A 23,940-nucleotide genomic window follows, 5' to 3' on the forward strand; every position below is an offset into this window, starting at 1 on the left:
TTCTCCTTGAGGTCAAAGCCCTGTTGGTATCAGAGGATTGAGTGTTAATCTGTAATCTTGCACCTCCTCTCCTTTTCATACGAATGTGCCATTCAGAACTTGACAGCACCCTCCAGACCTCTTGCTTCCTAGAGCTTTCTGTGGTGGTGTTAACCTGCAGCACGTTGCAGTGAAGTAGACAGTGATCCTCTTGGCCTCCTGGAAGAAGTGATGAGGCTCCACCACACAATTCAAGGGAAAGATTGCTGCATGGGAAGTGGAAGGAAAATATCATAGCTTGCTTACAGTGTGGTTCTTTAGAATGGAAAAAGAGAAGCTTATCATGATAAAAGGAGGCTAAACAGGATGTCTAGGCTCAGCTCTGATACCAGCTTGTCATGCAACACTTCTCCAGGATCCCATGTTTCAGCTGTAATACAGGAATGATGCATTTCTATTTTTGTGAGGCTGTCTAGAATTCACTGATGTTGGACTTGGGATCCTGGGATAAAACATGCTGCTCAATAAATTCATTAAGTTTTGAACTGGCAGTAGGGACAGGAGCAGAGGGTCAAATTAGGCCTAATTCTGATCTTTTTTTGCTGTGCATTTCAGGAATAGCTGCCTCAAAGACAGCAGCCACCACAGTGCAAAAACAGTTAAAGAAAACCAGAATTGTTACCAAGGCAAAAGTGGGCAAGGCAGGACCTTTGCTGAGGCTGAACAGAGGCGTATTGTTTTTACTTGCAAGGATAGAGGCTTTTTAAGCTGGTGTTTCCTTCATTCGTCTTCCTTAAGAAAATGACAATCGAAGTAAAAATGAAATACCCCAGGGAAATAAAAACCCTTCAACTGTTGATTAGATCTGCGAGCACTACAGTGCAGCCCTTTCAGATCAGTTTGTTCCTTGTGTTGCCTCGCGGTGGAGAGAGCAAGATCATCTGTAGAGCATCAAAGCTGGTGAGCATGTGAGATAATGGAACCAGTGAAGAACTGGAAAGAGCCTCAATCTCACCTGTCTGCACTGAAATTAAGTTTTAATTAGCTCACCGGGATGTGGGGCGGATCTCAGTGGTAACTTTTGTGCCCTCAGTACTGCTTGGTCAGGGGTTGAAGCAGTGCAGGGACTGGGGGAAGTCCCACTGCCACCACCAAAGAGTTAATCGCAACATAATTGTCTCATTCTCTTTCAGAGAGGTGTTTCTCCATGGAGTAAGACGCGTGATTGTGTGTTCTGGCAACCGCTTTGCAATGTGGAATAAACACCCTTTCATATAATAGCATTCATTGAGCATTGTGCCTGGGAACTCATCATGACACGTGTCAGCCCGGGGCCGGGGAAGCTTCCTCCTTTTGCAGATCAGCAAAATATTTATACAGTGTCTTCTAGTAAACCAGTTCCTCCATGCTGCTGGGGGAAGCGGCTCTGGAGCTGGTCTTAATGGCTGACCTTGCTCCGAGTCCCTCCTATAATAGTGAGTGTAGCTCGGCTCCGTTCAATCTGCCAGCCAGATGGAACAGCTTCCAAATTTGCTTCCCTGTTAGGTTTACTTTTTAAATTGCTATAATAGCCCTGCAGATTTATTGTTGCTTTAAGTAACTGGAACATAGCTTTAAAAACAACAGCCCGCGTAGCCAGTCCTCAAGCCGTGCACTGGGACGCTAAGAGGGAAACCTCAGGGGCTCTTGGTTGCGTTGCGTTGAACTTTGAGTCTTGGGTACTGTGCTCTCTGTGATTATTAAGCCCTGCAGCTACTAAGAAAAAATAATCCTTTTTTTCTTGTTTGCAGTATTTAAGAATAACATCTGAAAAATCTTGCTGCAACATTTTGAAAATCTTGATGCTACAGAAAAAGTAATATGAATTTTTCCATTGACGGATAGCCAGATGTGGGTACTGGAATGTCAACTAGTTTGTGAAGAATAGAAATATGGTTGGTTTTTTTTTTTTTTCCCTTTGACCTTCCGCACCGTACAGTCTCAATGACCAGAGAAAATTATGATGGTTTCTGGCTTCTGACCATTGCTGCTCACCAAAAGCTGTTCCACAGTGTCACAGTCAGCCTCTGCAGACCTCAAAACCAGTTGCAGCTAGCAAGTTTGTGTAAGATGTATAGAAGGCTGATTGAAAAGAAGCATGTTTCCAAGAATTCTCTATGTTTTGGTTTGTGTAAGGTCTAGAATTTAAAATATGTTTCTCTTACCCCAAATAGATCTCAAGTAGTAATTGTAGGTGGGGAATTACAACATATATGGCTGGTTTTAGGAAGGGCCCACAGAGATCTGTTCTTGACTTGTGATAGTCAGGGTATTTCTCCTTGAAGAGCAAAAAAACCAAAAAAAAGTCTGTTATTTAATTTTATAGATGCAGAGTTTGGGCAATGAAGCTAAACAAGGTGAGCCTAGAAAAACGGAATAGATCTTAGCAGAGAAGAAATCAATCACTGGAACATCTTAACTGAGAACTCCTTCTTCTACCACCATTTGTAGTCTTTAAATCAAGACTTGTTATTTTCATAAGAGATATTGAAACTCAAGGACAAGTAATGAGCTTGATGCAGCAATGTCTGAGAGGTTCTGCAGCCTGTGTTTAGCAGGAGGTCAGGCTTTATCATTTATCATGCTGTCTTCTGGTCTTAACATTTGAGGATCTCTGAAGACCATGTGAGACTGTGGCATCACGTTTTGAAAATTAACCTTTTAATCTTCCTAGAAATGCTTATTCCAAAAAATCAAGGGCCTTGACTACAATATAATTGTTTTCCTGAAATTCTTTATCTGTAGTGCCCCATAAATGTGAGCATGAATGTTGTTTGCTGTTCAGTCTAGGGCTAAGAATAGGAATTCCCAAGACAAACACTGGACTAGCTGCACACCAGTCCATTGCTGTTAGGACTTGGCATCACAGAATAGCCCATGGAGCCCCCACAGGTCATAGTATTTGGTTTGTGAGCTGTGCAGAAACTCACTGTGAAAACAAACAAGCTCTTCTGCAATTGTCATGCGGTTCATGTATTTTTAATTTAATGCTTTTGTATCCAGGCTTGAACTTCCTTCTTTTTGGGATGATCATTTTATTATTTCTGGGACCCTTGTCTTAAACCCCAGGTTTGGTTGTAAGAATGCCACTTAATTTTGCTGTGGGAAGGAACAGTATCTTCCAAACTGACCTTTAGGAGGAAAAAAATAGGGAAAAAAGAAAAAAAAAAAGGCATGTTTCTTTCTTTTTGGGTGTGTTGTCAGATTGCTACTTGTCTGCCCAAGCATCCTCTCTCTGAAACCAGAGCAGGGTCATATTTACGGCTCTCCTCCCCCACAATCCTGTCGTTCATGAATGAATGCAAAAGACTCAAAAAGGAAAATTTTACAAAGCAGAAAAACAAGGTCGTAATTTCAGGTTCCTCAGAAGAGGCCTCCTACACAGATGGACAATTAATTGCTTGGGTTCCTTCAGCTTTGGACCCTGTTAGTTTCGAGTGAGCAGGTCTGGTAGGCGGTGGGGCTTTATGAAGCCCGAAGGATGATTCAGCATCTTCCACCCCAGCTCAGGTCAGGTGGTTGCGTCTACACCATTCTTGCAGCACCACCTTCTGGTCTGCAGCCCTGCATGATGGAGGAGCCATGGGCTACATATCAAGCGTGTTGGGAGGCTTGCATAGAGGTGCTTCGCACTAGCTGCAGCCTGGGAGCGGAGGAGTGAAACTCCTGGGCGGCTTGTGGCCAGCTACCGAGGTGGTGGATGAGTTAGGGGGAAATCTAAGCAACGTTGATGCCGTGTTTTTCTGCAGGGTTTCCGAGCCCTTGGGGTGCTGGGCTGTGACTGGGGTGCTGTATGTTGCGCACCAGTAAGCCAGTGTACACAGGAGGTGTGGGACCACATCCTGCCCCTGCTGCGGGGCACACCCCATGCACGCGGAGTCGGCGATTGCAACCGAAAGGAAACATGCAGAGAGAATTACCAATCTTGCAGACTGACTTGCCAAGCAAGGGGCAAGCAGCAGAGAAAGCAGAAGATCTAGTAGCTACCTGCCCTTTTACACCATGCCATGGGAAACTTTTCTCCTGCTGCACCTCATTTTCCCACCCCGTCGGCGCGAGAGCTGCTCATTCCTTTTAATGACTCGCTCTTGCAAAAGTTGTAGCGTTATTGACCTGCAACGGGGCTGGTGTAGCTGGAATCTTGTCTGGGTGTTTCCGACTCTATCAGTTGGTCTATCTAAAGGCATGAACTCTTCTTCCAGACCTGGCCTCCGCTGTTCGTTATGTTAACAAGAGATCTCTCAGTTCCCCTCCTTAACAAGATGTGACTGGAGCCGTCTGTTCAGGAGCACGCAGAAACCTCGTCCAACACCTTTTTTTGAACCTGTCCCCCACTGTTTTATACTTGTACTGACATAACTGTCCTGTTCAGCTGCTGAGCAGACAAAAGCCAGCCTCTGCTATCTGCTGCCTAAAGCCAGCGAGTAGTGTCTGCAGAGACAGCAGCCATAAACCAAACCTACACCAGTAAATGAAGGTCTGCTTCATTCCTGTCAAGGCCTGTAGCTATTCTTCTTTTTTTGCCTGCTAATGCTCAGTCTTAAAGCAGGAATGCTGGCCCCTTAATAGATTTTTTTTTCTTTAAATATATTTTTTTAACCTTTCCTAAAGAGACTGGAGGCAATTTCAGACTTGTCTCGTCTACATTGTTTTTGCACATCTAGGGGAAGGTGGAGACAGAAGTCTTGGTACAACACTTGGTTCTTCTGTACAGGATAGTTTTAAAGGGCAGCCATCTGTCCCTGGAGCCAGCAAAAATAGCTTCCTATGGATAATCGAAGTGGTCTTTACGTTAAGGTGGAGGTAGTCGTGGCTCATTTCCAGTAGCCCTTTAAAGAAAGAGTTGCTGGTTAGAAGTTCAGTGCTGTGCTTTGTAGATGGTATTTCGCAAAAAAATTGTGGCTACTCTGGGATACGCCAGGAGAGCCCATTGCGAATCCAAATGTGAGGAGATCTAACCAAAGCATCTGGACAAAAATCGGGGTGTCAGTACTCACATAAACTGCTCTTGTTATTTTTCATGCTGATATGGCATAGTCAGGAGGAGAGATGAATGCCGGCTTAAGATCCATTTTGCCAACAGATTTTGACTTGATGTTTTTAAGGAGTTTTGTTTGTTTTTGTTTTTTTTTTTTTAAGTAGCCACTTAACCTAAAGCTCAGATGTATAGCTAATTGTGATCTTTGACTGAAGAATGTCTTGCTTGCATTAAAATTATGAGGGTTTTTTGTGATCATTTAGTTGTATAATCAGTTAGAGATTTCATCTTAGAATGCTTCAAAAAACCTCACCTTCCTCCTGAGGCTTTGCAAAGCAGGAGGCCTTTTGGCTCAGTAGCTGAGGCACACGAGTAATTTCTGGATCTAGGTTCTCTGCAGGTTTAAGATCTGTTATTTTAATTTCTCAGAAAAAGGTAACCTTCTTTTGAAGAAAAAAATCAGGTTGGAAGTGTTAATGAAAATCTTTGTCCATTTTTTCTTGCCAAAGACATTTCAATTCTTTTAAAAATATCACCAAATAAACATTTTGAAGCCTAACTAGTTTCTGTTGAGCCCTGTGCTGAGCAGAAGGAATATGATCTCAGATTTCCTGGATGACTATGCACACAGATATATCCACCTTCTTTGCTACGGATGTGGAACCAGGCATTGAAAGATATTTATTTGCCTTGAAATCTTTAATATTTGACCTCCATATAATTTCGTTAATGCCGTTCCAACTCAAAGCCCTGATGAGCTTCATTGTGAAGTGCTGAAAGGTATTTTAAAGGTGTTTCTGGTCACCAGCGTGATCTCATTTCTAATTAAAGAGAAGTTCACACTTTATTAGAAGCATAATAAGAAATGTACACATAATTGGCTGATTCTTAATTCATTAGCTATTAGAAACAAATTCCGTAATCTATTAGGATTAGAAAGTGGAGCTTTGTGTTGCAGAAGTGGTCTCGTTCTCCTGATCTACATTAAGATGTCATTTTGCTTATGGCTTTGATATGTTAGGATAATTTATCCGGTCTGTGGATATGATAGCAGCATATACAATTGCTGCTGAAATGTTGCTGGAAGGTTAGACCGTACATAAAATCGCTTTCCCTTTGATTTGGGATAAGTTCTGTAACTCCCTGGCTGCTTTCAACAAAAATGGTGACTCTCAGTGTCACCTCTCAGTTTACCAGCTCCATCTGCAGGTACCTTCACCCGACAGATTTCAGTGGCTAAATAAATACTAATAAAAGTTACAAAAATTGAGTTGATTCTCATGAATACTGGAGTGTTTAAGTAACAGCCTTACAAAAATAATCAGGTGGTTGTATCAAACACAAATCTCACACAGTAGCTCTTCCTTTGATGTATTCAGGTGGTCCCAAATGAAGATCACCAAGGCCATTCCTATGCTGTGAAGTTCAGATGTTTTTGCACAATTTGTTGGGAGTGAGGTGAGGCTGGAAGTCTCGTAGAGCAGATTCTTCTGGGATCGATCCTCCTGCTCATCCTTCACTCCAAGTCCTACAGCCGTCGGACTAGATGTTGCGGTGGACTTGTTTGGCTTTGTACTCCAGGTCTGCATCCTGAAGTGTGTTCCCGTTTGGAGCTCTCAAACCTTTACAGAGATAAAGGGAAGGAAAATGTAAGGAAGTGGCATCGTCTGAAGCAGCCTGGAGACTCAGAGCAAGGAAAGAGCAAGGTGGCACCAGACTTCTTGGTTTTTAAATTGGCTTTTAAAACGAGGTAAGCATGTTATATCTCAGGCACAGGCAGAAGTCTCCAGGTCTTCATTTTGGTAAAGAATTGTTCTTTGTCCTGACGCGTTGCTCTATGCTCAGTAAATTTGTCCCACCAAAGTGGAGAGCAGCTTCCCTGTCCAAAACCACCTCAGCTCTCCAATAGAGCCACAGCAGTCCGTTGGAAGCAGCAGATGCTACAGTGAATGTTTGGTCTAGCTGCATCCCTGTGTAGGAGTTGGGGATGGGGAATTTTTGATTCATACTTTAATCCAATCGGATTGAAAAGAGTGGAGACTTTCTGGTGCAGAGGAGATCCTGTCTGGCATGGCGAAGGTGTGGAAAATCCTGCTCTGGGTTTTCTCTCATTCCCCCGGTGAGTGCTGGTGCTGTGGATTCCTGAGGAACAGGTTTATGAGGGGAAAAAACAGAATAGATGGACATATAGTCGATGGGGTCCCTACATAAATATTTACATTTGTCTACAAGAAGTATCTGTTAATAAGAGGCCAATCACCTGGAAATTAACCAAAACACATTCTGGTTCTCGTTAAACGCTGCTTCGTTTCACTGGCATAAGGTGTATTTTTGTATGTGCATACAAGGGAGTTTTGTAGAGCTTGCGATGACAAGGAAGCAAACACTGTCCAGACTTGATTCTGTTCTTCCTACAAAGCTCACAACATTCCCTCCAAACTCAGTCATGTTTTTTTCTTTCTTTCTTTCCTGTTAAACAAATGTATATCTTGATTTAAAATTATTTCTGCTTTTTGTGACTTGGCTTGGCCTTTACTGGCAGTACAAGAGCTCTAAAACGTGACATTTCCCTCTGAGCCTCCATGCCGTTGGTGTGAGGAACACCAGGGTCTTCCAATGGTGACGTGTCTTCGCACCCTTTGTAGCTGTTTGGAAAGAGCTGTGCAGCTTGTATTTTGGAATCACTAATCTATATATACGTGTGTGTGTGTGCACAGACATCTGCAGGATATATATTATTCTTTCTAAGTGAGGTTTGAGGCACATCGCTGGGGAGGAGAAATTGTATGAGCTGCACCATCTATTGCAGCTGGTTCAGTGTTCACTGGTAGATCTGCTTCCAGCTGCCAATGCACGGCGTTTCAGCAGCTCCATGTTGCCTGAGAAAATATTTATCTTGAGAAAAGTTGTGTTAATTAAACTGACTCTTCTACCAATTCCCCTGCCACGTAATGAAAACACAGCAAAGTCTTTATCAAGGAAGCTTTTCAAGATGAGGGTGGCATTGGGGACAGGCAGGCACTTGCTCAGTGTGTGTAATATGTGTTTCTATTTTTTTCACCATTTCAGTTATGTGACAAAATATAAATGAATTTCAGTATATGCTCCCAATGAGTTAAGACTGTTTCTGTAAATAGGAGGTTGCCAGCCTTGGTGATAGGATCAGAAGCTCTGTTTTTGCCTGTAGGGAATAAAAGGACCATTTTCTTATCTTTATGGCTTTCTTTTCATTGAGGATAGGAAAAACCCCATTGTCTTTGGTCCTGAATCGGTGGGGGAAGTTTCCTTGTTGAATTATTTCCACTGAGATTCCAGGTTTTTTTTTTTTCACTGTCACTTAAACAGAAATCTTTCAGCATCTCCTCTTTGTGTTTGGTTAAATAAGATACAGACTGGCATAATACAGCGTTGTGTATTGATGCTGTTTCCAGAAAGTAACATGCTACTTAGGCAGATCTGATATTTTTTTTTAGTTCTCAGGGGCTGCAGACAGATGCAGTAATTCCCCTACCTACATTCTGCTTTTGCATCATCCTGATTCAGAGAATTAATAATGTATTTTTATTTCTATAGTATCTACTATCCTTACTGGATATTAGACCACTTAGGAACTTGGTTAATTCAATGGATTGCTTCCAATGCTGGAATGCTGTGCATGGAGAGAGGGCAGCTGGGCAAGAGCATGCAGCAACCTTGTGTGGTACTGCAGGGCAGCAAGGATAGAATAGAATAGAATAGAATAGAATAGAATAGAATAGAATAGAATAGAATAGAATAGAATAGAATAATAGTTTTGGTTGGGAAGGACCTTTAAGATCATCGAGTCCAACCGTTCACCCAGCACTGCCAAGGCCACCACTAACCCATGTCCCTCAGCACCACATCTACATGGCTTTTAAATCCCTCCAGGGATGGTGACTCCACCACTGCCCTGGGCAGCCTGTTCCAATGCTTGACAACCCTTTTGGTGAAGAAATTTTTCCTGATCTCCAATCTAAACCTCCCCTGGCACAACTTGAGGCCGTTTCCTCTCGTCCTATCACTTGTTACCTGGGAGAAGAGACTGACCCCCACCTCGCTACACCCTCCTTTCAGGCAGTTGTAGAGAGCGAGAAGGTCTCCCCTCAGCCTCCTTTTCTCCAGGCTAAACACCCCCAGATCCCTCAGCCGCTCCTCATCACACTTGTGCTCCAGACCCTTCACCAGCTTTGTTGCCCTTCTCTGGACTCGCTTCAGCACCTCAAGGTCTTTCTTGTCGTGAGGGGCCCAAAACTGAGCACAGGATTCGAGGTGCAGCCTCACCAGTGCTGAGTACAGAGAGACAAAAGCCTCCTGTCCAACAGTGTGGGAATTTCAGGCTGTGGTTGCCCAAGAAGGGCTTATGGGATCTTTAATGATCGGTCCTCAGATTTCAATCACAAACTTCCATCAACCTCTCAGCCTTGGGGCACTGATATAGCTGTTCCTCGTGGGTAGGGCATCCGTCTGCTGAGTCTGCTGAATCTCCGCCTGGATTCCCCTGCAGGGCTCATAGCAAAATGCCTTCCAGATCCTGATGTAGCCAGTGAGATCAGGTCATGACCTGAAGGGATGCAAACTTTTCACAGCAGCAGGGATTACCCACCTGGCACGCCGTGATCTGGGGAAGTGAGGCAAAAAAAATTATAAGCTTACTTGTTTGCTGTGTGGAGAAGAAAGCTGCTTTCTTCTGGCTCTGAGCCTCAGGACAAACTGCAGTTATGCAGACCGAGTAACTCATGCTGGGTAGCATGGAAGTAGCACAACTTCTGGGTGGCATGAGAAACAGGTCTGCTCCAATGGAGCTCCTACCAGAGTTGTGATAGCGATAGCTAGAGGTCCAGAGGAGGGCCATGAAGATGCTCAGAGGGCTGGAGCACCTCTCCTATGAAGACAGGCTGAGAGAGGTGGGGCTGTTCAGCCTGGAGAAGAGAAGGCTCCAGGGAGACCTTCTAGCATCTTCCAGTACCTGAAGGGGCCTCAAGGAAAGCTGGAGAGGGACTTTTTACAAGGGCATGGAGTGATAGGATGAGGGGGAACAGTTTTAAACTGAAAGAGGGGAGATTTAGATTAGATATTAGGAAGAAATTCTTTGCTGTGAGGGTGGTGAGACACTGGCCCAGTTGCCCAGAGAAGCTGTGGCTGCCCCCTCCCTGGCAGTGTTCAAGGCCAGGTTGGATGGGACTTGGAGCAACCTGGTCTAGTGGAAGGTGTCCCTGCCCATGGCAGGAGGGTTGGAACTAGATGATCTTTTAGGTCCCTTCCAACCTAAACCGTTCTATGATTCTATGGAAAACTCAGATCCTTTGGCTGTGCCTGGCTGTTGTGCTCACTGGGTTTATAACTCAGTCTTTTGCTGGAGGCAGCATCACCCAGCCTTTACTGAAGCGGGGCAGACAGGGGAGGTTGCCCACTGCTGTCTCTTCCCATCACCAGGGCCATCATGTGGCTGCACAGTGTGGCTGTGCATTTGCTCTATTTTATAGTGGTTTTAGTGTTTGGGTTTTTTTTGGGGGGAGGGAGCTAGAATTAAGGAGTGATACATCCATTCCCACAAGCCTTGATATTCCAGTTTATTGGGCAAAAGTGACTTCTTTCTGCTCTCTTCGTGTGTGATCAGTGCTTTTGTCCTTTCTCCTTCCTTCTATGCTCACAGCTCCCTGGGACAGTGGCTTAGTAAGGCAGGGCTGTGGGATCGATTCAGCAACAAGCACCTCAGCTTTAGTCCTGTGCAGCATCATGTTTTCTAAAGCCAGAGCAATGGCAAGCTTCTTTGCAGGGGTCCTTTATCAGCCTTGACCCCTCTCTTCTTTCCTTGGTGGGGGAAAAAAAAAACCAGCAAGCTGAGAGGGCAAAGCTTTTCCTGTTTTCCGTGGAAACTTTCTGCTGAGCATGTGTTAGTTTTGCTGAAGCTGTGGGGGAACGCTGTGGTGAAGCAGGGCAGTCAGTTGTCTCTGCGAGGAGCTCTGGAGGTTGTGGCCTGCGTGCTTTTGGCTTATTTTAGTATTGTACATGTCAAATGTGATACTCCAGATTTTCCTGGCTGCCTTTCAAATGCCTCTCACCTTTACCAGTGACTGGCATTTAAACTCTGGAAGGATGCAGCCCTTGACGGGTTCCAAGAGTTTGCTAAAACCTTGTAAATTTACTTTGTTTTCTCAGAGAGGGAAATTACAAAACCCCATAGATATTTAGTGATTTTTTTTTTTTTTTAAAGTATAAACCAGAAAACATTAAAAGGAAAAAAAACAATTACCTATGTATGGGCTAGCCAAAACAAGGTATGAACATCAGAGTTCAGAGTTCTAGAAAGATGTTGAGGTGTTGGAGCGAGTCCAGAGGAGGGCGACCAAGGTGGTGAAGGGTCTGGAGGGTCTGACCTATGAGAAACGGCTGAGGGAGCTGGGGGTGTTTAGCCTGGAGAAGAGGAGGCTCAGAGGTGACCTTAGTGCAGTCTACAACTACCTGAAGGGAGGTTGTAGTGAAGTGGGAGTCAGCCTCTTCTCCCAGGCAACTAGTGATAGGACAAGAGGACACAGCCTCAAGCTTCACCAGGGGAGGTTCAGGTTGGACATTAGGAAGCATTTCTTCTCAGAAGGGGTCATTAGACATTGGAACGGGCTGCCCAGGGAGGTGGTGGAGTCACCATCTCTGGAGGGGTTTAAGAAAAGACTGGACATGGCACTTAGTGCCCTGGTCTAGTTGACATGGTGGTGTCAGGGCAGTGGTTGGACTTGATGATCCCAGAGGGCTCTTCCAACCTGATTAATTCTGTGATTCTGTGAGTTGGGCTGTCAGTAATATATTGCAGAAATGAACCTTGCCACCCTTTGGTGAATTATAGCAGAGGACCCCTCCACACCATCCAGACAAGATGCGAGATGGTACATCTGCTAAGCGACGGAGTCTTGGCTTGGGCAGTGGCTGCTCCCGCTTGCAGCTCGGCTGGTTTCTGGTTTGGTTCCCGTGTGTCAGCTAGTAGCAACTGTCAGAGCATCTTCATCTGCTAAGAGCAACAGGTTACAGAAACCAACAGATAGATGCCCTTCTGCCTGCAGGCCTTGGAAACGTGTGTGCAGTGAGGGTGAGGGTAGGTAGAAGTGGCTGGATCACCAGGTAGACCATCATGTTGTCTTCAGATGTTAGACCAGACTTTCTGTTTGCCACCTGCTCACCTTGCAGGCTGGGGGGCAGTGCGTTTCCAAGGCACTGTTTGCTGCCCAGTTCTGCCATCTCATGATCATGTTACTTGAGGAATACCTGTTTTTTTCAGACCTAATGTGTATCTGAAGGGCAGAAAACTGAAACTCCTATGTAATCTTGCAGGAATTAATTGATCAGGAAAAAAAATTAGGTAACTGGAGAAAAGGTCATCGGTCTGGGTGTATGTATGTGGTGGCATTGAAAGGACAGCAAACCAAAACTGATGAAACCTTAGTGTTTATTTCTGTTTTGTCAATTAAAGCAATGAGTTGATTGAGCATTGTGTGTTGTTACATAGTTTGATGTGTATGTAGATATACACAAAGATGCAAATGCTTTCAGGAGCGGATGCTTCATTGCCCCATTTTGCTATGCCTGTATGAAGAGAGGGAGCCTTATTGTGGGCTTGGGCTGTAATTCTGCATGGGGATAAATGATAATGCAGCTCGCAGCCACCAGTGACCTCCACTCCCAGTGAGAGGTGTTGTTTGTATAGAGATGTTTTCTGTAGCAATTCTTCTCCTTGCTTCTGTATTCAAAGCAAACTGGAAGCTTTTTGTGATGTCAACTTGAAAGATCACTTTGTCATTTTAGTGAGGTTATACAATAATCTTGGAGTCTGTTTTAATTTTATTTTGCTTAAGTTTTATTGCATTTTGCTTAATTGCTTCTGCTTTATTGTTAATGAGACAAAAAGCAGTTTGTGTCATAGCTCGAAGAGTAAAATTATCAAGGAGACGAGATGGAATTTGCCCATTAAAAGTTTCTTTTTATTGTTTTCATTGTCTTCAAATCCCTCATTTGGTTTTGTTCAGTCCTACAAACCTGCTGTGCCCTGCAGGCAACATCACTGACCCGTCTGTGTCCTGCACGTACATCCTTAGGGCAAATTGGTCTGGACCATGGCAGAAGGATGAATTCCCCATGGGGCAGGGTGGTACACAGCCCATACTTGTGCTTGATCAAGGCAGCGCCTCGCTGCCTGAACACTCCATCAGTCCTTCATTTCTGGTCACTTCTGCAATCAGCCACTAGCAACCCTCTCTTCTTATATTTATGAAATACCCAAAATTCATCATTTTCCTTACGGTGGGATGGCTTCAACTCCTCCAGTAACCAACTGTCAGAAAACCAGAGGCTGAGTTAAACAATACAGCTAATAAGCCCATGACAGTTGTTGCTTTTCTTTTCTTTTTATCTTTTTTTTTTCTTTAGTGAAGGCTGAGGGGAATACTGCTCTCAGGAAGCCAATGAAATACAAGGTAGACTGGAAAGGAAATTATATTAATTCAGCTGGTGAGCATCATGCAAGAAGCTAGGACATGCAGGCTTGTGCCTGGCGTTACCCCTGTTGTGGAGAGCTGTGGAAGGCTAAATGAGTTATTACTAGTTATAATCTGAAAAGAGCACAGTCGCATCCTTTTTGCAGAGCTTTCTCTGTGTCCTTATGAAGCAAAACCATATAGGAGTGACGTAGCCTGGTGTGGGGTCTAAATCATGGGTGGTAAAATCTGTATGTATAAAACACTGGAGAATACTCTGCAAGGAACAGGGATTAATCTCATTATTACACACAGTCATGACTTCGTTGCTGCTGCTGCTTCTCTTCTGTCATTCAGTACTGTACTGCTATGTTCTACATCGTGATTAACCGACCATCTAATTTACGTAGCCGCAGGCTTGCCTGCTCAGTAGCCCCTTACTCCATTAATTGTTCTCCAGAAGATGTTCCAAATCTGGTCCCTTATGGACAGCACAGTCCAGATGTGTGAGCAGGAGCCAGGACCGAGGACTTGCTGGGTATCATTGCAGGGTAAAATGAAATATGAAAAGAGCTGGGATGAACTTGTTTCCATTTTCATAGTTGATTTGGGGTTCATTATTTTTCATTGACTGATAAAATCACTGCTGTGTTACTGTGATATTAATTTTGGTTCTCAAATACAGATGATGCTCTCTGCCTGCAACGCGGCCGCATTCTGGGTCTGGTATGTATTTGCATAGGGCTTGAAGAGATGTATGCAGTGAGCCCAGACTCCTACGCATGCAAAACAGCAACTTCATGATCTGTGCTCTATCTGACTTGTTGCAGGTCTGCAGACCAGCCTGGCTGCAAGGGTGCAATGGGTCTGGCTGGGACCCTGCTTTGTCCCGGCGGCTGCTGACAGATCTTTTCAAACTGGAGCTGCATCCTGTGAGACAGTATTGAGTGTGATGTCTGAACGTTGGCCTCTTCTCTGTTTCTTAACATTTTGATGGCCTGACCTCCACTGTGGTTCATCTCTTTGTTTAACTTCCCATACTGCACTTCCTTCTGCTTCGTCCCTGCCCTTGAGATCACCAGACAGTGGGAGGATCAGTTCCTCAGGGCAGGAGAAGCAGGGTAGTGACTAGCTGCAGATACAAACCTCCACCCTCCAACTTTGGAGCAACAGAGACTACTCTTGTACCAGTAAATGAAAGGAGCCAGGATCAATTTGCTGACCCAGAGGGCCAGCGACATGGAAGGACCTCGCTCCATCTCAGTGTCTAGGCTCTGTGTGTGCTCTCTGAAGAAGGGCAAGCTTCATCTTGAAGCAAGATTCTTCTTCTCACACAACAAAATAACCTGGGACACTCCCTATATCTGCCTGGGTTTTGCATTATACCTCCACTCTCCACCAGCCAGTTGACTTTTGCACAAGGCAAATGGAGAAGTGAGCAGCCCATGTGCAGTGACTCTTGCGCTCAAGCAAGACTGAACCGTGCAGACATGGCTGTATGCATCCATGGAAGAAAGGCAAGGGAGTCTCTGAGGTGAGGTTCATCGATAAGTCAGGGGAGGGTCAAGAGAAAACCATTTTCAGCTGATCTCTACAAAGCTTGCTGGCCATGAGACCAGGGACTGTGGTATTGACTAAAACCTCGTTCCCCACTGATTCACCCTGCAATTATGAGATTGAGCAGAAATCATAAACTCCTGAACTGTAGTTGTCCCTTTCTTTTTTTCCACTCCTGTGGTTTGAAGCTATGTAGAAACGTTTTGGAAGGTTTCTCAATACATGAGTTTAACCATAAGTCTCAGCAGGGGGAACATATTATCGGGGGAAGGCAATTACTGCTTTAGCTGTATGCAAGACACATTACCTTGGAAAGAATCACCATCTCCCCAATAGCTGGCTTCCCACTCTTGGTTTGGCAGGTCTGGAGTGTTCAATTCAGATGCATTTTGAAAGAATCATTACACAGCAGTAGTTTCAAAATATTAGTTTACTAATGACTTTCTTGCACCAATGAGCATGTGAGAAGTGAAAGCAGAGATTTTTACAATCCTCTGGAGGAGAAGCGACGGTGATGCACATAATCCCTCTTCACAGTCACAAGCGTTGAATGGTTCTTGAGGGTCGTCTTAAACATTGCCAGAGAACCTGGTTTTCTTGAGTTTTGCTTGCAAGAAAACACTATTAGGTTCATTACAAATGTAAAAAAAAAAAAAACAGCAAACCCTCTGGAATGAGTGGTGTATTGGCATGCCCTTCCTGTCTGCAGGAGCCTGACTTTAAATCCCAGTTGCTCTTAATGATGGAAATGATATTCCTGAAATCTCCTGCTCCCAAGCACGTGGTTGCCTACGGTGAAACGAGCAGCCGTGAGCTGGTCCAGGCAGCGTGCCCGAGGCTGCGTGCAAGAGCTGGGTCTGCCTTAAAACTTTACCAAAGGTTTGCATTGGATGGGACACAGCTGAGCATTGGCCTGTAAGGTAGGATGAAACTGCCGTGTCTTCTGCATTCTGTGAGTGTGAGCAGGAGGAAGGGAGCTCTCAGCTGCTGTTTGCCATATCTGGGTTCGTGGTGCAGAGAGCCTTGCTCCATCTCCGGCTTTCTGCTGGTGATACTCGCCGGGATGCATAGGGCTTGTTGCTTTTTTTTTTTCCTTCTAGTTTCAATGGTGATATTTCTGGGAAAATTTAGCTCTAAAATATGCAGATTTTGCAATAATTACTCTGTTCCGAGTCAAATGCTTTTCTGGAAAAATTGTTGTAAGTTATGAAAATAGATTAACCCTTTGCATATGCCTTGCTGGCAAAATGCAGAGTTGCTTTCGTTTCTCTGCTTTCCTCGTGGTGCAGGTACTGATGCCCTTAGCTGCCTGGAAAGGTGAGGTTACTGATACTACATGGGGTATAAGCAAAAATTAATAAACACAGCATTCAATCTTATACTTTTTAATGAGCAGAGGAAGTCTCCTGGATGTCTTCCCGTCTGTTTCTAGTTATATGGATCGCTGTTTATCTCTGTGGGTGTCTCCCTTCCCGTAGTAGCCGAGGGCCTCACAGACATTAATGGATGACTCACAACACATCTGTGAAATAAGGAAGTATCCCCGTTTTAGAAATGGGGACTAACGCAGACCGTAGATGATATGACTCGCCCAGTTTCACACAGGAAATGTGTAACCGAAGTGGGAATTGAACCCAAGTCACTTGAGTTCAGCGCTGGATTGACTTCTCCCCTCGGCAAGTCCGCAGCAACGCGGCAGATGTTGCACGTGTGAAATTGGTTTAAGAATCGAACGCGTGAATCATGTTGGTAGGCGCCTGAGTTTGTAGCTTTAAAATAAAAAGCTGCTGCTTCCTAAAAAAAAAAAAAAGAAAAAAAATCCTTTTTTTTAAAAAAAATACTTATTTTCTAACAATCAGCTGCCACTGAGAAAGAATAAAATTTACTCTGTGCATCTGTCCCTGGATAGAAGGGAGATTTGGGAAGCACGTTTCAGCTGGGCAGGGTTTGAATGCGCCAGGCGGGTTGGGCAGTGGTGAAGTTCGGACGCGTCGAGTGAGCGGCTTCATCCAGGGAGCACGTCCAGCCTCCCGCTGGGCTGCCCTTCCTGCTGGCCTTCCTTTTTCAATCAGCTGTGCCTGCTCAGGGCAGCAGCATCTGCCCCAGAGCGTGGGGAGAAAGTGAGCTGGGGGTCGGCATGGAGGTCCCCTTGCCCCCGAGCGTGAGGCTAGCTAGCCTCATTTTGGCTCCATGTGCCCGCTCGGAAGAACTTCAGCTCCTGTTAGAGCAGAGTCCTCCTTTCTCCAGGAAAAGCGGGTGTTGGAGAGGGAAAAGAATCTCTGCTTGTTCATGGCCCCTTGGGGAAGAGGAGAGGAGGATTAAGGAGCCCCACAGCTTCCTATTCCCTTCAGTCTAGAAACTGCTCTCATAACTGGCATGCTGCCATTACTGGCAGTGCTTTGGGGAATTTCTTACTCGGGGGGTGGCCTGAGGACTGGCTGTCCAGAGCAGGCACCATGGACATGACGATGCTGTGTGGACTAGAGATGGGCAAGGGGATATTAGGAGCTTTTGCAGAGCCCATCACCATTAACTGCTGCTGTACATCTCTTCCTGCAGCAGTGCCTGTGCACATCTGCTCTGCTTTCCTCACATCCGTCTCACCTCCACCTGTGAGCACATCCCCACTTTCCTCTCCTAGTGTGTAAGCTGCTCGTGGCAGCATTTTTTTTCTATGGTATGTGGCACTGAGCCTGTCATTGGGACTTGCAGATGGATGACTTGTGGCTTGTGGAAGCAGCTGATTGCTCGGTACAAACACTTTGTTGGCACTGGATATGAGCAAGAAATAGCTGTGTGACCCCATCGTCTCTTGGTGCCCCTCACTACAAGAAAGACCTTGAGGTGCTGGAGCGAGTCCAAAGAAGGGGAATGAAGCTGGTGAAGGGTCTGGAACACAAGTCTGAGGAGCGGCTGAGGGAACTGGCGTTGTTTAGCTTGGAAAAAGGAGGCTGAGGGGAGACCTTATTGCTGTCTAAAACTACCTGAAAGGAGGTTGTAGTGAGGCAAGTGTTGGTCTCTTCTCCCAAGTAACAAATGATAGGACAAGAGGAAACAGCCTCAAGTCGTGCCAGAGGAGGTTTAGGTTGAATATCAGGAAAAAGTTCTTCACAAAAAGGGTTGTCAAGCAGTGGAACAGGCTGCCCAGGGCAGTGGTGGAGTCACCATTCCTGGAGGGATTTAAAAGCCTTGTAGATGTGTTGCTGAGGGACATGGTTTAGTGGTGGACTTGGCAGTGTTAGGTTAGTGGTTGGACTTGATGATCTTCAAGGTCCTTTCCAACCAAAATGATTCTATGATTATAAGTTCCACAGTGAGTCTGTGCAACTCATGGCTCTTCACCGGCAGAGCACAACTTCAAGTGCTGGGCTGAAGGTGGGAGCAGGACCCAGGGCATGCTCCTCTTTCCACCATCACACAGAGCAGCAGCGTGGAGGTCTCATTTGTTTCTCTTCTCTTTGACTTGTGACTGCTGTGCTTCTGGCTGCAGAGTGGGCCAGCCCCATCTGGAAAGACAAAATACACCTTGCTGGTGATGGGGCTGGGACAGTAACTTGGGACATGGGACATGAGATCCAGCTTCCTAAGAGGCATGAGTCAAGTCTTGCATTTCATCACCACGTGCTTCACAGCGGTGCAGAGGGCACCTCTTCTCTTATGGATGCTGCATTCATAACACAGCATGGAGGCACCAGCTGATTTCAGATACCAACAGGATTTAAGTGGTTTGAGTCCTGTCTGAGACTTGGCTGGATTTTAGCAGGCATGGCCTCAAGGGAGGTGGAATTTCAGCCCTCTTCCCAGCCAAACGAGTGCTCCTTGTGCCAGGGTTTGTGGTGGCTGCAAGGTTCAAATGGAGTTTATGACACTTAACCAAACCTGTTTCCACTTAGAGCTTGGGATATGGGAGGAGACAGGGCTGCATTCAGGCACCACAGAGCCATCCATCTGCTGCTTTATTCATCCTGAAGGTACAGCTTCGGGGAGTCCGGATGGCAAAACTGGAATGAAAACCTAAGTGGTGAAAAAATTACGCTTTTCTCATGGCTGTGGCTGAGCACAGTCCTCAGGTGAGAGAAGGCTGCTTACCAAAGTGTTTAGTTTCCAAACTCCTTCTTCTTTAGATGTTTGTATGTCCCTATTTGCCTGGACACAATTCATGTCTGTGTACAGAGGTGCACATGTCCATCAGAATGTCCTGGCACATGCCCAGGGGTTCTGCTGTCCGGAGAAACGAGTTGGTGAGGTGGCTTCCCGCTGCAACCTCATCTTTACACAGCTGGTATTGGCACAAGGAGGTGGCACCGGTGCTTGCAGCACTGCATTTTCAGGAGGAGGAAAAGGATGGGGAGGTGGAGAGCTGAATAGCATGATCAGGTCTGTGGTAACAGGAGGTTGGAGTGATAAGGAAGATGCAGTCCAGAACTGGACATGATATGATGAAACGCAAGGTGGCAGCAAGCTGGGGTTGAAGGCAAGTTGAAGAAGGTGGCAGGAGTGAATCTCAAAACTTTGGGAATATTTCAGCATATGATCCGTAAAGCCAGAGATTGTCCTGCAGCAGCCAGTAGTGGAAGGAGTTACTATCTCTGAACGTGAAGGCCCTTGAAGCTTTCACAAATTCATCGCTAAGCTTGAGAGACCTTAAACTGCTTGTGAAAGCCAGGGTTTCTGTGCAAGACACACAACTCTGTGCAGAATTGTGTTCTGGAGGTGCTTTACTAAGCAGTATGTGCTGCTACCCTTTGTTCCTTCAGTGGTTCAGAAATGGTACGACCATGTAGGAAAGGAAGAGAAGTGTTTAGTCCTCATTGTGGTGTTATGTGCCCTGAGCTCTCGTGGCAGGTTCAAACCCTTCTGCTGCAGAGTGGGTTGTACAAGCGCCGCTGGACACAGGATTTGGTGATGGGGACACCACCCTGAGGAACGATATGGTCTCCCATAGAATAGCAGTGCTTGCGTCTGTGAAGGAAATGTCGTCTTCTTTGCATGTGAATTATAGTCCAAGCCTGGTCCATACTCAGGGTCATTTTTCAAAGTAGGTCTTCATTTGGAATATTGCTTTCCTTTATCTAAACCTGACCCACGTGCAGATCAATGCATTTGTGTTAGGAGCTTTGTGGAGGTAAGTATGGAGGAGTGGTTTACTTAAAACTAAAGGTTCTCTAAATGCAAAACTCGGGACTAAAATACGAGCTTTAGAGGAAGGGCTGCAACACCTGTGTGCTGATCTGAATACCCAATATCTGAGCAGACCTGAAATCCACACCAGAGTGTGGAGCTTTTGTCTCGTCTGCAGTGCACCTGCCCACAGCTGACACCAGCCAGGCTGTGGTTTCCCTTGCAGCCTCATCCAGGAGGAGGAATGCCCTATGGCGATGTGTTTTCTATGAGCGTGCACTGTCACCATCAGGGTAAACATGCTGAAGGAGGTGAATGCAGTCACCAAGGGCTTCTCCAGCTGTTGGGACTGAGTTTGTGTACTGTTTTGGTTACTAAGCAATCCTCTCCATCAGGGCACCTGATGTAAGTCCTGTGTGCTCACTGCTGAGATGGCATTTTAATATAACGCACATGACGATTCCAACGTGCTGCTTCTTTTACAGACTGAATTAAATCGTGGGAAAACAAAAGAGAGACACCGTCAAAATTACAGCCTACCGAGTCCACTGTAAGTAATCTCTGTTTTTTCCCTAGTGACTTAATCCTGGATGTGTGCACTGCCCTTTGCAGTGGACTCAACCTGGGAACAGGACTTGCTTTTCTGTTTGTCTGTTTTACTTTGCTTTTTCTTCAGTATATTTGAGAAACTTTTGCCTGGCGAGTCCTCCCAGTGCTGCAGGAGCATTTTGTATTACTGAGTCTAGTTACCAGAGGTAATGACAGGAGACCTACTACTGCTGCCTGCTGTTTGCATTGTAAATCACTCTCAGTCGTAAATCACTTCAAATGTCTAAGGTGGCATCTCCCCTTTCTTCAAAGCTACGGTTGGGATCTAGTTGCAAAGACCATGATGTCCAGGTAGCAGAATTCCTGACCACCCTGTGCTTTGCCCATCACCTTATCTGCTTTTATAAAGCGTGGACTTGCAGGGTTTTTTTGTAAGAACTGAGGAACGTCATGAGCTACTGAAAAAAAGGGATCCAGTTTCCCATGGATGTGTCTCTCCAGATTAATCAATCTGTAGATTAAAAAGGGGTAAATGCTGAATGTGGCTTTTCCGTAGACAGGACATTTTAGTGGCTGCCAGTAAGAAGGGAGCTGGACCTGTCCCTCAGCAGAGCAGAAATAGGAACTTGTGCTTTGCCTAGTTTGCTCGCTTTCACAAAACTTGTAAGATTTAAAAATACATTTAACATATGTCAGATACATTGGTCATTGGTTAGATTTGGTTAAAATTGGCCAAATGGCTTAAAAGTTATCATGAGGAATAAACAGGCAGATATTCTAGTAGCACACCAGGCATTCTCACATAAGCCTGGCATCCTTAAAAACAGGCTGAAATTTGGCACGTAGAAGAAAATGCTGTTATGGTTGGAATAATACAGAAAAGGCAGAGTTGTAATAGCTTCCCACTAATCACACTGGATCTGGGTTTGGCTGGGACAGGAGCAAACAGCAGAGAAAATCCTTCCATCTCCTTGAGTATTGCAAACAGCACAGTTTTGCCACCAACAGGGTTTTAAGGATCCACTGTAACGAGACGTTTCAGTGTCCTGGAAACAAAAGACATGCGACAGAAAGCCAAGCACTGGAGTTTTCCACATGTCACTTGAAAGGAATGAATTCTGGAGGCCAACCACGATGTAGCAAAAGTCCTGATGCTGATGTCTCTTCAGTGATGTTCCCACCTGGAGCTCAGGTGTCAGATGCAGCTTGCAGTGTTTCTCTTCCCACTTATGGGGAGGTCTCAATCCCAAATCCAATGGTAAAGAGCTTGTTTGGGTGCAGGGCTGCATGTATGTGATGATAGTCCCAGACACAGAGGGACCAGCCTAAGGCATTGGTTAGCTCTTCCTCAAACACTTTAGGAGGACACAGGTGAGATTTAAGATTGGGAGAGACTATGTTCCTGGGCCTCTTTGCAGGAATTTATTTCGGCCGTAATAAGGTAATTCAAAATGCCAACAATTATGACTTTCTAAAAGAGCATTTCTAAGCATTTTATCTCAGGCTTTAGGGTAAAATTCTAGTCCCATTAAAATCGGAAGGAATTTTGTCATTTTCTTTCGTCAGGGTGGCAGTCTTTGTTTCTGTCATTGCGAATGAAACAGACGTTTCTGTTCATGTTCGCTCCATTGCATTTCAAGTAAAACCCTAAGAAATGATGTTTGAATAGAAATAATAGCTGGAATCCCCAGTTTTAGTGCGTGTACTTTGGATTTGGCCACAGACATGCAATGTTAGCAGCTGGAAACCATGTGCCATAAAATCCATGTGACTTTTTTTTCTTAAAGATTTGCTGACGTTGTGCCAATGCCATGCGCTGCCTTGCTGTGCGCTAGCTGCTGTTGTGCTGTTCTACAGAGAGCACAGGGCAGAATACAGGCTAAGTGAAAGTGATAAGCAAAAATAGTGAAGGCATGACAGAGAGGAGCAACTACTCAGGTCATGAGGAGGAGGAGATGAAAGTAAAAGCAAAAGATGCGCCTTTTTCTGAGAAAAAATGGGATGAGTGGGAAAGTGTAATGAATATTAAAAGGCTGAAGTCTGAAGATAGATAGATTTTTGACTGAGGTAAAGAGAATAGAAACTGGAAGGAAAATGAGGAAGAAAAACAAGGGTAGGTTTTCCCACCCATGTTAGTCCCATTGCTTTTCCAGAAGGAGCCAGCAGGAAGCTGTCTGTGTGCAGAGGAGCTCTGTGGAGGGCTGACCTGGGCCAGCCCCCTCATCTCTGCCAGCTGGAGAGGTGCATCAGGCAAAAGAGAGAGCAGTGGGAACAAGATCTCTTATCTGATGTAACGCAGTGAGACGCTCCTTAGCTACTCTAGGTTGTATCTGAGCTGGGCAGAGCAGTGATAGCCATCTGCAACCAACTTTTTGGAAGCTCTCATTCCCTTCCTGTACCATGCCTCTAAGTTGATAGGGGAGAAACCTTCCTACAATTTTTAGCTGGGTGGACTTTGTTTTTTTCTACCACTTTATTTTACACTGTTGAATTTTCTTTGGAGAGGTATCAATCTGGAGTTACTGCATCCAGCTAGGAGAATTATCTTTTGCCATTGCGATTCCAGGGGCCATTTCCAGTAATGGAAAAAATATGTAGAAAGTAGCCTGATTTGCCCCAGAATGGCTGGAGGCAGAAGGTGTGCTTGTTTGTTGACCAGTTCTTTAAATGTTAACTTTTGTGCCGAGTTCCTAACAAAATCAGCTGGGGCCCATGTGTTCATCAGAGGAGGCTGAGGATGGTCTGAATATTTGAGATGATATTGAATTATCTCAGGAAGCTTCCTCACAACCCTAATTATTATATCCACTTAAGAGTGGATATGAAACCTATAGGAGAAAACAGTATTAAAATATTTTTCAGGCATTCTTGAGTTGGCAGTTCTTAAATGTGAGTGCTTGAGCTTGTTCACTTTGCACTTGCTGCAAAAGTCTCTGCTTAAATCCACTTCTACCAAGCCAATATGCTCTGTGTGTCATGAGTGGGGCAAAGAACAGCATCTTGGGCAAAAATCAACATTATAAATCAGCTCCACAACTGTCCTTGATCTTGAGTAAGTCCCACGCTGTAAGTACAGTGCTCTAAGTCTAGCCCAGACCACAGTCGGTGTTAGTCAACATCGAGGAGCCAGCACTCTCTAAAAAGGGGTTTCAAAATGTAATTAATTACTCCTCATAGCAATGAGCCCATAAACATAAGGCAACTTTCTTAGCCAGTTGGGGCAAGTACAGGTGC

General features: G+C 45.1%; 1 protein-coding gene across 5 annotated transcripts in view; it reads left to right on the forward strand.

Moving 5' to 3' along the window:
* Positions 1–23,940, forward strand: part of HIVEP3 (HIVEP zinc finger 3) — a 277,890-nt gene that overhangs the window by 181,371 nt on the left and 72,579 nt on the right. For all 5 annotated transcript variants that reach the window (XM_068417609.1, XM_068417606.1, XM_068417611.1 and 2 more), the window contains one exon: positions 20,643–20,707. The gene's annotated coding sequence lies outside the window, so the exon portion shown is untranslated. The remainder of the gene's footprint in view (positions 1–20,642; positions 20,708–23,940) is intronic.

Source organism: Nyctibius grandis, chromosome 24 (genome assembly GCF_013368605.1).
Source record: "Nyctibius grandis isolate bNycGra1 chromosome 24, bNycGra1.pri, whole genome shotgun sequence".
Classification (NCBI taxonomy): Eukaryota; Metazoa; Chordata; class Aves; order Nyctibiiformes; family Nyctibiidae; genus Nyctibius; species Nyctibius grandis.